At 50.9% G+C, this 13,887-nt stretch overlaps 1 long non-coding RNA gene across 2 annotated transcripts; it reads right to left on the bottom strand.

Annotated features, from left to right (window-relative positions):
- Positions 1-5,142: 5,142 nt before the first annotated feature.
- On the bottom strand, positions 5,143-12,917 carry LOC137758411 (uncharacterized). 2 transcript variants are annotated; one of them, XR_011072960.1, is made up of 6 exons: positions 12,854-12,917; positions 12,488-12,546; positions 8,830-12,306; positions 7,095-7,195; positions 6,081-6,331; positions 5,143-5,971 (listed from the first exon to the last, which is right to left on the bottom strand). It is a non-coding gene; the product is annotated as an uncharacterized lncRNA (long non-coding RNA). The 2 variants fall into 2 exon arrangements; XR_011072959.1 differs by having other exon boundaries at positions 5,143-6,331.
- Between the last annotated feature and the right edge of the window lie 970 nt (positions 12,918-13,887).

Genomic DNA, 13,887 nt, shown 5'->3' with positions numbered 1-13,887 from the left:
CAGGGCGGCAGGGACCGCGACCGAGGAGCTGGGATGCTGTACGTGAGCGCGTCATCATTCCCAAGGTCGGGAGACAGCGGGGTGTTGCCACCGTGCGATGGTGCCTGGGGGCACGCGGATACAGAGCGGAACTGCCTGATGCCCTAGAAAGGGATCTTCCCCGTCCCGGGGCCGCTGCACCCGCAGTGCAGTCCGGTCGGCAGGCCCAGCAGGGCTGGAAGGTGGCACGTTGCTCGCTGCTCCTGCCACCCCCGCACCGGGCGTGGGCTGCTGCCCGTCTTCAGTTCTGCCCGCACTCCCAGCTCTCCGGGCGCCACCCCGCTGGGCAGACCCCGGCTAGAGGGCTGAGCCCCTGGGCCGCCCCCCGCAGCCCCGCGTCCCTCCCGCGGAGATGGGGCCCACGTCCCCCTCACAGCCCCCCTGCCCCTTCCCCTCAGCACCCCTGCGCCTCGGCCGTCCTCCCACACCTCCTACTCCGCAGCCCGTCCCGCAGACTCATTCTGTCCGTTCGGACAACCTGTGTGGCTTCATTCTCGTGCTGGCACCGGGCTGACACAGGATCCTGAAGAGTGAGACATCCAGTCCGAGTCAGGCCTGGGATGGTGTAGACGCAAGGAGCTGAGGACAGTTTCACAGGAGATCAGGAGCAGGGCTGTGTGGGGCGGGATAAGAGCCCACTGGAAACGTCGTCAAGCAAAGGGAAGAAACAAAAGAGCAGCTGTACTGCTGCAGAGAAACGCCTGGTAGGGATCCCACATTCTAAAGTGAGGTGCTGGGGGCGCCCGGAGCCAGGGTCCTGCCAGCCCCCCTCATCCCAGCCGAAAAGGGGAGGCCGGGAATCAGGGTGGGGGGGTCAGAGAGCGCTGGGGAGCCTCCTCTGGAAGGAGGGGCCGAGGCTCTGCCCGAAGGCAAGAGAGGGCACCTGGGGCCACTCAGAGCTTCATTCACTCCCCGGGTTGGGGGGTGCAGCGACAGGCACCCAAGCTGACTCACCTGAGTGGTGAGACCGGCTCTGGACCAGGACCCTGTGTCCAGACTTGGTGCCTCGGAGAGGCTCACCTCTGAAGCAGACCTCCGGAGAGGTGAGGTGACAGCAAAAGCGGGGTCTCGGCGGGAGGAGGGGGTCCTTCTGAGGCTCAGGAACAGGCCAGGTGCACGCCAGGGACCTGTAGGCAGGAGGTTCCCTCGGGGCCTTCTCGAAGGACCCACCTGGACCCTTCCATTGTCAGGAGACACCAATCCCCCTGCAAGCGGGTGGCAGGGGAGGGGAGGGGATCCAGGTGGGAATCTGCTAGAAGCACAGCGCCCCTACCCCTCCGCATCCTGGGTCACAGTTGGGACCAGGCCGGGGGAGGAGAGCGGTTTCCAGCTGAATGAGAAGTGGAAGCCTTCATAGTAGAGTGGACTGGGAATTTTTTATGCCCCAAAAATGTGATTCTTTGTTAACACCTGACAAGGACCAGAAAAGCGACGCCCTCTGCCCTAGATCTCCTGCAGCGTGTTTCTGCGCTGCCCGCAAAGAGAGGGCAGACAGAGCGGCTTAAAAGGGCCGCAGAGAAGGAATAAAGGCGCTTTCCTTTTTCATTCTACTGAAGCCAACTTATTAATAAACTGCAGACACTCTTCCATGAAAGAGAACGTTCTGACAACATGGGGTGGTCGGCACGAAGCAGGAACGTGGGCGCAGGAGCAGGAAGCTGTGCTGGGCTCGGGACCACGGGGGTGGGCGTGGCCAGGGACAGGGGACCGAGGGGGCACTGGGCGCGAGGGTCATGCTCCCAAGAGGGGACTCCTGTGCAGCGAGGAGACCTGAGGGCTGGTCCCCACGCGCCACGTGCCACCTTCTAGCTTAGTGAACAAGCTGGCGTTCCGAGTGAGCGCCTGGCAGGTGTGGCCGGCTGGAACCACCCTTCCTGCCCACGGCCAAGGTCTGGTTTCTGGTCCTGGAAGTCTGGGTCCACGCTTCAGACGGTGTTTCTACAGGTAAGTAACCACGTGCTGGCAAGACTGCTCTGCCCCGCCCTGGGCTGAAAACGTGACCCATCCTCTTGTTTTTCCTGCGAAGAGTTCAACACTGGCCTGGGGTGGGGGCGCCTGGGACCCCACGGCGGGCTTGCAGCCAGCGGTGGCGAGGGGCGCACGCCCTGGGTCTGGCCTCTCTCGGCTCTTTGTCATTAACCAGGGGTAGCACGCCTGTCCTGGGCAACACGGAATCTGTCCATCCACGCTCTTCAGCTCGAGGGCAGGGTGGCTGGTGGGTATGAGGGTGTCGGGGAAAGAGGCCGGGGCGCATGTTTCAACACAGACCCAGGAGCAAGAGAGCCTATTTTCAGTCATAGCAACACCTTACCTTATTCCATAAGCGGCAGTGACTGCAGCTTCTGAACAAGCTGCTAGGATGGGTAAACGTATTGGATTGACATACTGGTCAGCTAAGTGACTTTTCTGCTATGTAGAAGAAAACTCCAGCTATGTGGCCAATCTTCATAATGAGGATATACCAAAGCTCAGATGTGTGCACCCATTTTTACGTAAGGAATTCATTAGTAACCCAGATGTCCAAAACCCAGACTCACGGAATAAGACTTGAAATTGATTCTCAATGGCACAGTAAATTATTCTCCATGTGCCTATATATCTTACAACTTAATAGTTTTTAATGTTCTGTCCTCAAACTAATGTTTGCTGTTACAAAATAACAGATGCGTCCAATATAGGTGCACTTACAGCCGTCCTGAGGCCGGGAGACCCTCAGGTCAGCTACTCGAGAAAAGGTGAAGCACTCATATCCAGACAATGGCTGGTGGCTGAAGTGTTTGGTACTGGCCCTGTCACACCCCAAAACCCAGCCACCAAACCAGGTATAAGCTGGGGTTCAGAGCAGTGGTTTTCATATATTTTTACTCATGAAAAATTATTATAGCCTTGCAAATTTTTAATTTGATTTCTAAAAGTTTATTTGTAAGTTAAAATAGTTGCAAAGGGTGTAATTTTCAGTGTGTCATAAACACTGGCTTAAAAATAAAATCAGGTCACTCCTTTCATGGTATCCAATGGAATCTCTAACAATAAAAATTATGGTTAAACACCCACCATATCCATTTAAAAATGCACTGATTTAAAAAAAAATGCACTGACAAGTTCTTCTTTAAAAGTCTAATTTTACATTTTACTTTTTTCCCTTAAAATTGTATGTTTTAATATACTTTCTCCACAGAAAGTGGAGTATATTGACACAACTTCTGACCAGTATAATATGACAATGTCATTCAAAATTATAAAAGCACTCTTTAAATCAGTAATTCCACTTCTAGGAATTTAAATTTAACCTTCAGATATATTCTCACCAAATGTGAAATAACATATGTAAGAGGTTACTCATTATAGCATTATTTGTAATAATAAAAATTAAAAATAATTAATTGCTATGGAGCCCTAAAAAGAAAAAAAAAAAGAGAGAGAGACACTAAATGCCTGGATACGATATCCAAAAATAAGGGAAACAGGCAGGTTGTACAACGAAGTGTAATGTGTGCTGCTGTTGCTATTTGTCTAATGTAATACACTTTTAATCTTAATGTAATATACTTGTATATTAGAAAGACTTTTACTAATCACTCAAGTAGACTGCTCTGCATGCAAAATACAGATACAAATAGAAATACATATTATTAAATGTGATCAAAATCTGTAGGCGTCAAAAACATTTATTCTGGATTGTATCATTATAATTTTTTTAGTTCACAGCTGATGAAAACAATGCAGCATACCAATTTTTATAACTGAGTATTAAGTATAAAAAAATACTTCTGGAAATGATGGAGATGGATGGGGCCATTTTACTTTTCGATTAATTCACGTATCCGTGTATAAATAGTTCCTATCGCCAGCCTGAGACAAAAGTCATTTTTGTTGAAGGTTTCTCCCTTGCTGTGGAAATGTGACCTTGGGTTAAATGCCTAGCTGTGCTCCCCTGAAAGCTTTATCCAGGTGTCACCTGTGTCACCAGGTAACATTGCTTATGATGGAAATCACTGCCCTGCCGCTGGACTGGGGGCCCCAGCGTGGTGACACCTACCTGGGCATGTCAGCGCCCTGTGTATTACAAGACCTAAAATTCCACGTGCTGCCTTGATGCCTTTGAGCCTCACGGGGCCCCAAAGGTCTGACCGTGAGCTGCCCTGTCCTCGCCAGCCGTGCCCCCTGCGCCCCGCCCGGCAGGAAAGGCCCCCCTCCCGGCCAGTTCCGCCACCAGCTGGGGCAGCTGCACTGCCCCCTCCTCAACCTCCCGGCCCGCCGGTGGGATTATTCAAACAAGTCAGTCGCGTCCCCCTCGGGAACCAGGGGTCGCCACCCTCTTGTTACCGTGGGGTGTGCCTCTCTCAGCCCCCTGGTTCGTTCTGCTGCCTCGTGAAGCCCCCATGGGGCCCTGCAGGCTGTGTGCTCTCCCCCCACTCCCAACCCCGCCGCTGCTGGAAGCATCGCTGACTCGTGAGCCACTGCCCAGGGTTTAGGGCAGGTGTCTTCTCACCAACAAGGTGACCCGGGGGTGATCAGAATACCCTGGAAACCACCCCTAAGCTGTTACAGAGACAGCAGTGCCTCTGCAGGATCTGCGTTGCTCCACATCCCGCCTGCGTAAGTCTTCTTTCCTCGCTCTTGAACTGAGCCTCGTGGGGTGGGGCGGGGCAGAGGACAGTCCCCAGACAGCTGCGTGGGCCACTGCGAGGACGCCTCCCAAGGGAAAGTGCCAGACTCTGCTCTTGGCACCGGTGTCGATGCGTTCCTGCCCGCGTCCTCTGCACGAGGCCCCGGGTACCCTCACGAGTCTAAATATCTGTGAAGCCCAAGACCCCCTAGTGGGCATCGCAAGCACTAATTTTATCCGTGTAAGGGCTGAAGAACCTCGTTCCCAGAAAGAAACAGCAACGAGTTATACGCAAAGATAATGTATGCTAAACGGACAAATTACATGAAAGACTAAAGCTAACAAAACTCATTCAAGAAATCATCTGAATAGCCTTATATCAAATAAATTGAATTTATAATTAAAAACCTTCAAACAAAGAAAAGAAAGGCCCTGGGAACACAATTAGGATTCTTTTGTTTTTTAATTTATTTATTTTATTTTCGGCTGTGTTGGGTCTTCATTGCTGTGCGCGGGCTTCTCATTGCGGTGGCTTCTCTTGTTGTGGAGCACGGGCTCTAGGAGCGCGGGCTTCAGTAGTTGTGGCTCGTGGGCTCTATAGCACAGGCTCAGTAGTTGTGGCGCACGGGCTTAGTTACCCCATGATATGTGGGATCTTCCCTGACCAGGGCTCGAACCCGTGTCCCCTGCATTGGCAGGCGGATTCTTAACCACTGCGCCACCAGGGAAGCCCCACAATTAGGATTCTTAACACGGGAATGTGAAATGGTGCAGCCACTGTGGTGAACAGTATGGTGGTGCCTCAAAAAATGAAACAGAATTACCACAGCAATTCCACTTCTGAGGGTGTGTATCCAAAAGAATTTAAAGAAGGAACTCAGACAGATACTTGTCCTCCCATGTTCATAGCAGCTCTATTCACAACAGCCAAAAGACGGAGAAAACCCAAGTGTCCATCAACAGATGAATGAATAAACAAAATGTAGTCCATCTATACAATGGCATATTAGTCAGCCTTACAAAGGAAGGAAATTCTGACACACACACTACAACATGGGTGAACCTGGAAGACATTATGTTGAGTGAAATAAGCCAGACAGAAAAGGACAAATACTGTCTGATTCCACTAATATGAGGTCCCTAGAGGAGTCATATTCATAGAGAAGAAAGTAGATGGTGCGGGCCAGCTGGGGGAGAGGAAGGCGGAGCTGGTGTTTAATGCGGACAGAGGTTCAGTTTGGGAAGATGAAAAAGTTCTGGAGACAGATGGTGGTGATGGTTACACAACAATGTGAATGTACTTAGTGCCATTGAACTATACACCTAAAATAGTTAAAATGGTAAATTTTATGTTTTTTATATTTTACTACTCTGTGTTCACACGTCAGTGTAAAGATCCAGAGAAAAGGCAAAGCCAGCCCCACTTGCTTACATGTTAGTAACCTGGACATCCACGCCTCCTGCAGCTCAGCACCTTCTGACTTCATCTGCAGACAGCACTGAGAAGACGCTGGGGTCAGCAACACGCAGGCCACCTCTGGACTGGTGACATGTGACCGGAATGATGCTGAGCTTTGGGATGGACGCCTCCTTGTGCGAGGGAGAGGTGTTTCTGCCGTGGGATGTCAGACGCTCTCTGTCCGTCCCAACACTGATGCTCAGTTAGGGCCTGGGGGTTAATCACTGCAGCAATTTAAATGTAACGTGGGCTTAAAATGAGTAAGAATAAAGGACTTTATCCACAACACCTTGCATTGATCAAGAAGAGGCCTCCCTAACTCAAGGAATGTCTTAAAATTTCCGTTAGAATACTTGGTGTGCTACATACGTATTCTGAGTTCTGGTAATTACACAGCTCTTAATCTTCATTACTCTTTCCCTAGTATCTGGCTAAAGTTATACTGTTTGGAAAATCCTGGAAAAACTATATGTCAAGTAACGTAAAAATGTCACACAATAAAAAATAGGTTTACGATCAAATGTTGGTGAGGATATGGAGAGACAGAAATTGCAGCCGGTGGGAATGTAAATCGGTACCACCTTTCTGGAAACCTGTGCAGCAATTCTACTCCTAAATATACACTCCTCAGAAATGCAAACATACGTGCACCGAAACACGTGTACAAAACGTTCAGAACCGCGTCAGTCATAAGAGCCCGGCCTGGGGGCAGCCCAGTTGCCTGCTGGCCGTAGTCGGGTAAATGACCGCGGTATATTCAGACAGTAGAACGCTATAGTGCAATGATGTGTGAACACACCACACACTACATACGTACTACGTGTATACTACATACATACTACCATGTAATATTGCTTCACTCAGAACATGGACAATCTCATGAACATAATATTAAGAAGAATCCAGACACACAATATAATACAATTTATTCAGTGTTTAAGAACAGCAAGACTACCCTATGATGAAACCAATCAGAAGAGCACTTACTCTGGGAATTCCCCAGCGGTCCAGTGGTTAAGAGTCTGTTGTGCTGTCGTCGCTGAGGGCACAGGTTCGATCCCTGGCTGAGGAAGCAAGATCCCAGAAGCCTCGCAGTGTGGCCAAAAAAAAAAAAAAAAAAAAAAAAAAGAGCACTTACTCTGAGGCGGTTGATGACTAGGAAGGGGTGATGAGGGAATTGCCGGGTAACATCCTGTATGTTGCCCCAGTGGTCCCACAGATGCGTTGCCTTTGGAAAAATTCTTCCAGCGGTACATTTGGGATTTGTGAACTTTTCTGTACACGTGCTATGTTTCCATTTAAATGTTGACTTTAAAATACATCTGTATCCTTCAAAGTGTATTTGTAGACATTTAGGAAAATTTTGAGACTAAAGGATACGTAAGTGAATTTAATGAGAGTGATAAAAGTCCTATGCGATTCAAGGAGTTAAATATTTATGTTTTAATAAATGTGTTGAAATTTGACACATACGCATGTTTTTTAATTTAGATATCAATGAGCAGAATAGAAATAAAGCTGTTGATTAACACCCCCTATTGGCCGTCAGCAGTAAGTGCAGGTAGAATCAATACAGGAGAATAGATCAATGGTTGGGAGCTCTGACACTCATCTTTGCTCCTAGGAGTTATACATCAGCATTAGGGTTTAGTAGAAAAGGTGGAAAAGAGGTCAGGGTTGTAAAAATGATGTCTGATAAGTGGACAGAGCTGTAATGACTGCATCTTTGTTTCAGAACACCTATTTCCCTCATTTCACCGTCTGGGTGGTCATGGTCCAAACCCCTCTGCCCCCCGCTGGACGCGACGCAGTCACCCCAGAGGGGAGCCCGTGGCTGCACCCTTCTCTGTTCTGCCGCCCGCTCCTGCGTCAATTGCTCAATTTAACGACTCCAGGACCTCATAAAAGTGGAGTCATACAGGATTTGTCTTTTTGTGACTGGCTTATTGTTTTATGTTCATTTTTAACAAGAAAGCCTTGCAGGAATTTTTAATAAACTCTGCCTATTCCCGTATAATTAGTTTCATGAACGCTTCCCCTGTTCTGTCTCTTTGCGATATTTCTTCTCTTCCTCTCTGCTTAAATCCTTTATTCTACTATTTCTTCCTACCTCTTGCTCTCAGTGCATTTTACTCTCCCTTTCCTGGTTTCCCCTCATTCCCACTTTCCATGACATCACTGGGAGGGAACTCTAAGGAACCATGTGTAGCGGATGACTCATGGGGAACCGGGGTGGTCATCCTCGGGCGCCCCGGTGGTCAGTGCCAGCTCTCACTGTAGGGCTCACTCGCCAGTGCCCCCTGACCCCCAGGGGGCAGTCGCCACAAAAAAGCATGAGGGGAAGGGGAGGAGATGCCTTGAAGAAAGTGAAGACACCTCACCGAGGCCACTACATCTTTTATTTTCCAAGGAGATAAGACAAATGTAACCAGGTCCCAGGGGACCCTCCGGGGCTGCGAAGAAGGAAGGGGTCCCAGGTCAACACTTGGCAGGTGGGGAGCGGCAGATTCCGGAGGATGGGGGAGAAGCGGGCACTGAGGGACCTGAGGCCGGTTTGGTCCTGAGGGAGGGCAGGGGCTGCCCTCAGCTGGGAGCCTCTGAGGTCCCCGCACAACCCAAAGGAGGAGTAAGGGGCCCTCGTGATGCACATTATGGGCTGAACTCTGTCCCTAAAAGGATGTGTTCACGTCGCAACCCCCAATACCTGGGAATATGGCCTCACCTGGAAAGAGGGTCTCTGCAGATGTCACGAGTTAAGATGAGCTCACATCCGAGCGGTGTGGGCCCTTCGTCCAATGTGACTGGCGTGGAAGGTGAGTTTCCCCACCTTGTACATATCTTGAGGTCTAAATTCTACTTCCAACAAAGAGAGAAAGCTAAAGGCTTTTTAAAACATATTTTAAACAGCAAAGCACGGAAGGTATATACAAAGAGCTCCAGATTCATCTTGCCACGCTTTGCATTTTCTCAGCTCATATTTCTATTTTATAACCGATCATGGCAATAAATCAGCATGTTCTTGTGGACAAGAAATATGATTTCCCATTTTGCAGAGTCAACACTTAGATGAGCAGTAGCTACTGAGGTGGTGACTGGGCTGTTCTCTGGTGTCTATTTATTAAGTAACAATCTAACAAATCTTTCTTGAGCACCTACTATGTGCCAGGGCTGGGCACATCCTGAGGACCAGTGGGATGTGGTCTGTGCCCTCACAGTGCTCGTGTTTTACCCACATTGTTGTTCATGCTTCCCTTTTTCAGTTCTCATTGTCTTATTTCCTATGTAAACTGAGTGCTTTAAAATCAATGACGTTACATCACATTTTATGGAATCCTGGGCAAATTCCTACTTCGCTGGTTTTCAGTTTGTTGAAATACAAGAGTTGGCCTCAGGCTCTCTGATTCTGACGGCAGAATGCAGAGCATCTTGGAGCCTTTTCTCCCTAAACATGAATTTCATATTTGATTTATAATGAAGTTGCTTACATATGTGTAGGAGATTGGAAAAGTACGTCTATAATAAGTAAAGAGATAAAATGTGATGGTTTCCATTTTATGGAACAAGAAATATCAAATAAACTGCTAACCTGCCATCTTTCAGTTTAAAGTTTCTGTTTACTCTTTGCAAGGCCTTAAGATGAAACAGGAGAATTCAGTCCCAGCCCCGTGCCACTGCAGAGGAGTTCAAAATGACGTGTCATTGTTTTGTAGGCTGTGTCCTAAAAATATGGGGTGACATCCCCACATCAAGATAGCGGGAGCAGTAAACAGAGGAGATGGAACCCAAGTGAAGTCACAGCCTCAGAATCTTTCCTTCCCACGTGGTTGACAAAGAGCGGCAAGTGTTCTAAGATGACCTAATTTAACGGGGGTGGTTTGGGGACACGGTGAAGATTCCAAAAAACATGAATGAGAGGGTTAGACGTGAGGGTAGGGCAGCAGCTGTGGCAACTGCAGCTTCTGGAAGGAAGCCCACCTCGCCGTGGACCCGAGCCGCTGAGGCCCCACTCATGCCTCGCTGAGGGTGGCGCCCAGATCAGGCGAGACAAGGCAGGACCGCAGCCAGGACGGACGCTCAGCCCTGCACCACCAGCCGCAAGCAGAACTCAGGGGCGACAGGTCCCTGTGCCCGCAGTCGTTTCATAAACATCAGAGCCCTGTTGATTCTCTTCTGTCCCACAATTTGTTGAGAACCCGTGACGTGCCCGGCATTGTGCGGGGGGGAGCCCAGCTGGGGGCTCTGCTGGGGGCTGAGAGTGTCTATTCCAGGGACGCAGCCCACACCTGGGCTGATAACCACAGGACGGGTCTGGGGACCCGGTGCCCACCGTGAGAGGGACCTGAGCTAAAGCTCATCGACCACCTGCCCTCCAGAAGCCCCTACTCTGACTGGCGGCCGCGGTGAGTCTGGGGTCTCCTGGAACCGGCGTCAGTTCAGAGCCAGCGTCCAGGAGTCCCCAGATGTCCGATTCTTCCCCTTTCCCCAGCGCACGGTCACCCCGGTAACAGGCCGTGTCCTCCTTGGAGAGCTGGGAGAGAGGTGAACTGTACATTATCCGCAGTGGACCAGGGTCCTTCCTTAAAGGGACCCGGCCTCCCCTCCATTCAAGGGGTCTGAGAACCGGCCGAGCCTGGGAACTGACTGAGGGGCCGTGACTCTGTGTTTATAATTCAGGTTAGACTTCTGTTCCCTCGACCTCAAACTTTTCTGCCCGTACAGATCAAGTAAGAATCCAGTGGGGTTCCTCTGTTTCACCTCTAGGGACTCCAGGACCGGCCAGCCGCCGCCCCGGGTCTCTGCGCGCAGACTATCCCGAGGCTGCTTGGCCTTCCTTCGCCCACGGTCACCACACCCGCCTCACCTGTCGCAGTTCTGCCCCCCTGGCGCCAGCCCCTCGGGACCCAGCCACTCCCGCTGCGTTTAGGTTTGCCGTGTGAGGTCTGCCTTCAGGGAAGGGTGGTCCCCGCTCTCCCAGGACGCAGGGCTCCCCCCGCGGATTCGCTTCCCCGCTCACGGTGAGAGGTGTGGCCTCTGGACCCCCCAGGTGAGCAGGTCTTACCCGGAAACCCACCCTCACACCCAGGCTCCCTCGGCCTCGGGTCCCTTCCTCTAGGGCACCCAGGCGTTCCACTTCATTTAATACACACCACGTCAGGGCCGCGTTTTAGCCAAACTAACCAACCAAACGCCCTGTCTGACCTCTGAGACTAATGAGACACTCAACCCACCACCTCCGCTTAGTGAGCCAAGTCCTTAAGCCCAAGCTGACCCAAGGGTCCGTTCCTTCTGCCACCATCCCACGCCCGCACACATTCCTGCTCTCTGTACAAATCAGGAAGGCTGGCCCTTCTGTGGGAGCACAGGGCACCTCCCCTAGGGTCACGTGGCACCTCGCCCTGCGGGGCCTGCGGGGATCTGAGTCCAGTTACAGGTCTAGAAGCAAAGAAGGCCAGTGGGGGCGGGACCCCAGCTTCGTCAGGATCCTGCCATCCCGTCCCTTTCCAATTCTCAGGATTCCAGGAGGACGGATAGTCTTAACAAGTGTGAGCGAGGCCCCGGCAGACCAGACACGGTAGTTTCTGGAGCCCAGACGGTTCCTGGCCCAGTTCAGATGGGGGTTCCTCGTAGGGAAGAGAGTCCTGAGCCGGATCGTAATGCATGACTGGGCTTAGGGAAACAGGGCACGAGCAGCTGGACAGAGGGAAGAGCCAGAAGAGGCAGAGCCGAGCCTGTGCCTGTGTGTGCACCTGTGTGTGTGTGCACGCGTGTGTGCACCTGTGTGTGTAGGAGCAGACAAGTGTTTCTATTGTTGCTGAAGTTTAAATTATGAGGCAAGAAATCCTGAGACTGTACTGGTTCACTAATGGAACTTCCATAAGCAAACAGCATTGTAAATCGAACACACTCGTGTTAACTCATGTTCCCTCACAAAACCCCTGAAGGGTTCTTGTTCTTGCTGTAAATCAGTCAGACCCATTTTCCAGATGAGGAAATTGAGGCGAAAGGTCAGCTGCCTGACGATTCTGACCTCAGAGTCTCAGCGGAGGACGGCGTCCAGCCGGGGAGCTGAGAAGCGCAGGAAGAGACCTCAGGTAATGCCTGATGAGCAAGTAGATGGGCTGTCCTTCCGGGCTCAGAGGGAGAGCTTATCCCAGAGAAGAAATTGCTCTGGGCGAAACTGTCAGGGATTGTCAACAGGCTAGTAAAGAGAAATAGATAGGGAATAGTCTTTTTATGGTGACCTTGAACTAAAAGGTCATAGGAAGCACACAAGTGCTCAAGCGCACCCACACACACACACACGCACACACTCCCAGGCAGGGCTGAGAACCACCGGCTTACACCTCCCACCTGTGGGTGAATGCGTCTGGGGAACTGACCTGCGTCTCCTCCGTGGCTGTCCTGCAGCTTCATTTTTGGAGGCTGGACCTGTGTCCACCTGCAGGATGTGCAAACAGACCAGTGTGCCTAGGCCAGAGCATTATTTAGATGAAGCAGTGCTTCCGGCTCTTGGCCAAATGAGACACCCAATAACTCCTGGAGAACCGGGGCCTCTCTCCTCCCTCTGTGTGGATGCAGCGGCCCAGGGCCGCCTGCACCAGGACCACTCACCGTCCAGACCGCCAGGACCGGCGGCGGCCCTGACTCCTTGATTAGATTCTCACTCTGGACCTAGATAGAAGCAAACCTCTCCAAGGAGAGGGCCTGGAAGAGCCCAAATGACCCTCTTGCTCAGGAGTACAAACCTGTTTCTGGTGGGATTTTCATGGTGTTTCCATGGCACCTCAAATGACCATTGCAGATTTCTCTGAAACACAAATAATTTTACTTTTGTCGAAAGGTCAGACTGGCCTGCTAGAGTGTCTTGTAAAGTGTTATGAAATCAAACAAAGAGTGACAAGCTGTCGCCCCTCCAGACACTTCTTGGAGTTACTGATCCAGGGAGGAAGGACTGGATCTCTCTTACGTGCTGCTAATGATTGTACCGTTTGTTATGCACTGAATCCTGCCCCCAAATCCGTATGCTGAAGCCCTAACCCCCAGCACCTCAGAGCGTGACCTTATTTGGAAGTGGGATGGTGGCAGATGTGACTAGTTAAAATGAGGTCATAGTGGGTCAGGCTGGGCCCTTGTGCAATGTGACTGGTGTCCTTATAAAAAGGAGATATTCCCCGGGAGAACACCACGTGAGGATGAAGGCGGACATCCAGGGGATGCAGCAGGTGATGTTGCCAAGGTTGCCAAAGGTTGCCGGCAAACGACCAGGTGCTGGGAGAGGCCTAGGCAGATCCTCCCTCGAGGCCTCACAAGGAACCCCCCGTGCCCACATCCTGATCTCAGACCGTGAGACACTAAACGTCTGTTGTTTAAGCCGCCCAGCATGTGGCAGGTACTTTGCTACAGCAGCCCTGGGAAACCAGTATGCTGCTTATTACGGCCATTGCTTCCTGAGTGCTTTTCTGTGTTAACCTCGGAGCTGAGCTGCTATGTCGGGCATCACACTGAATCCTCCTGAAGCCCCACGGGGAGGTACCAGTGTTAGCCCTGCTTTCCAGATGAGGGGTAAGAAGCGGTCTCGGGGGCGCTAAGGAGCCTGCCCTAAGTCCCACTGCTAGCGAGTCGCAGACCAAGACGGGAGTCTTTTCTCTAGAGAAAGAAAACCAACTACTTCCTGAAATAGAAATCTATTCAACAAAAAGCAAAAACAGAAAAATCTTAGGGTACAGAGAAAGTCTGTACTGTGGGAATAGAGGAATGTCTCATTAATAGGGCACACAGT

This window comes from Eschrichtius robustus, unplaced genomic scaffold (assembly GCF_028021215.1).
Source record: "Eschrichtius robustus isolate mEscRob2 unplaced genomic scaffold, mEscRob2.pri scaffold_883, whole genome shotgun sequence".
Taxonomy (NCBI): domain Eukaryota; kingdom Metazoa; phylum Chordata; class Mammalia; order Artiodactyla; family Eschrichtiidae; genus Eschrichtius; species Eschrichtius robustus.
This window is presented reverse-complemented; position numbering and strand designations above follow the sequence as displayed.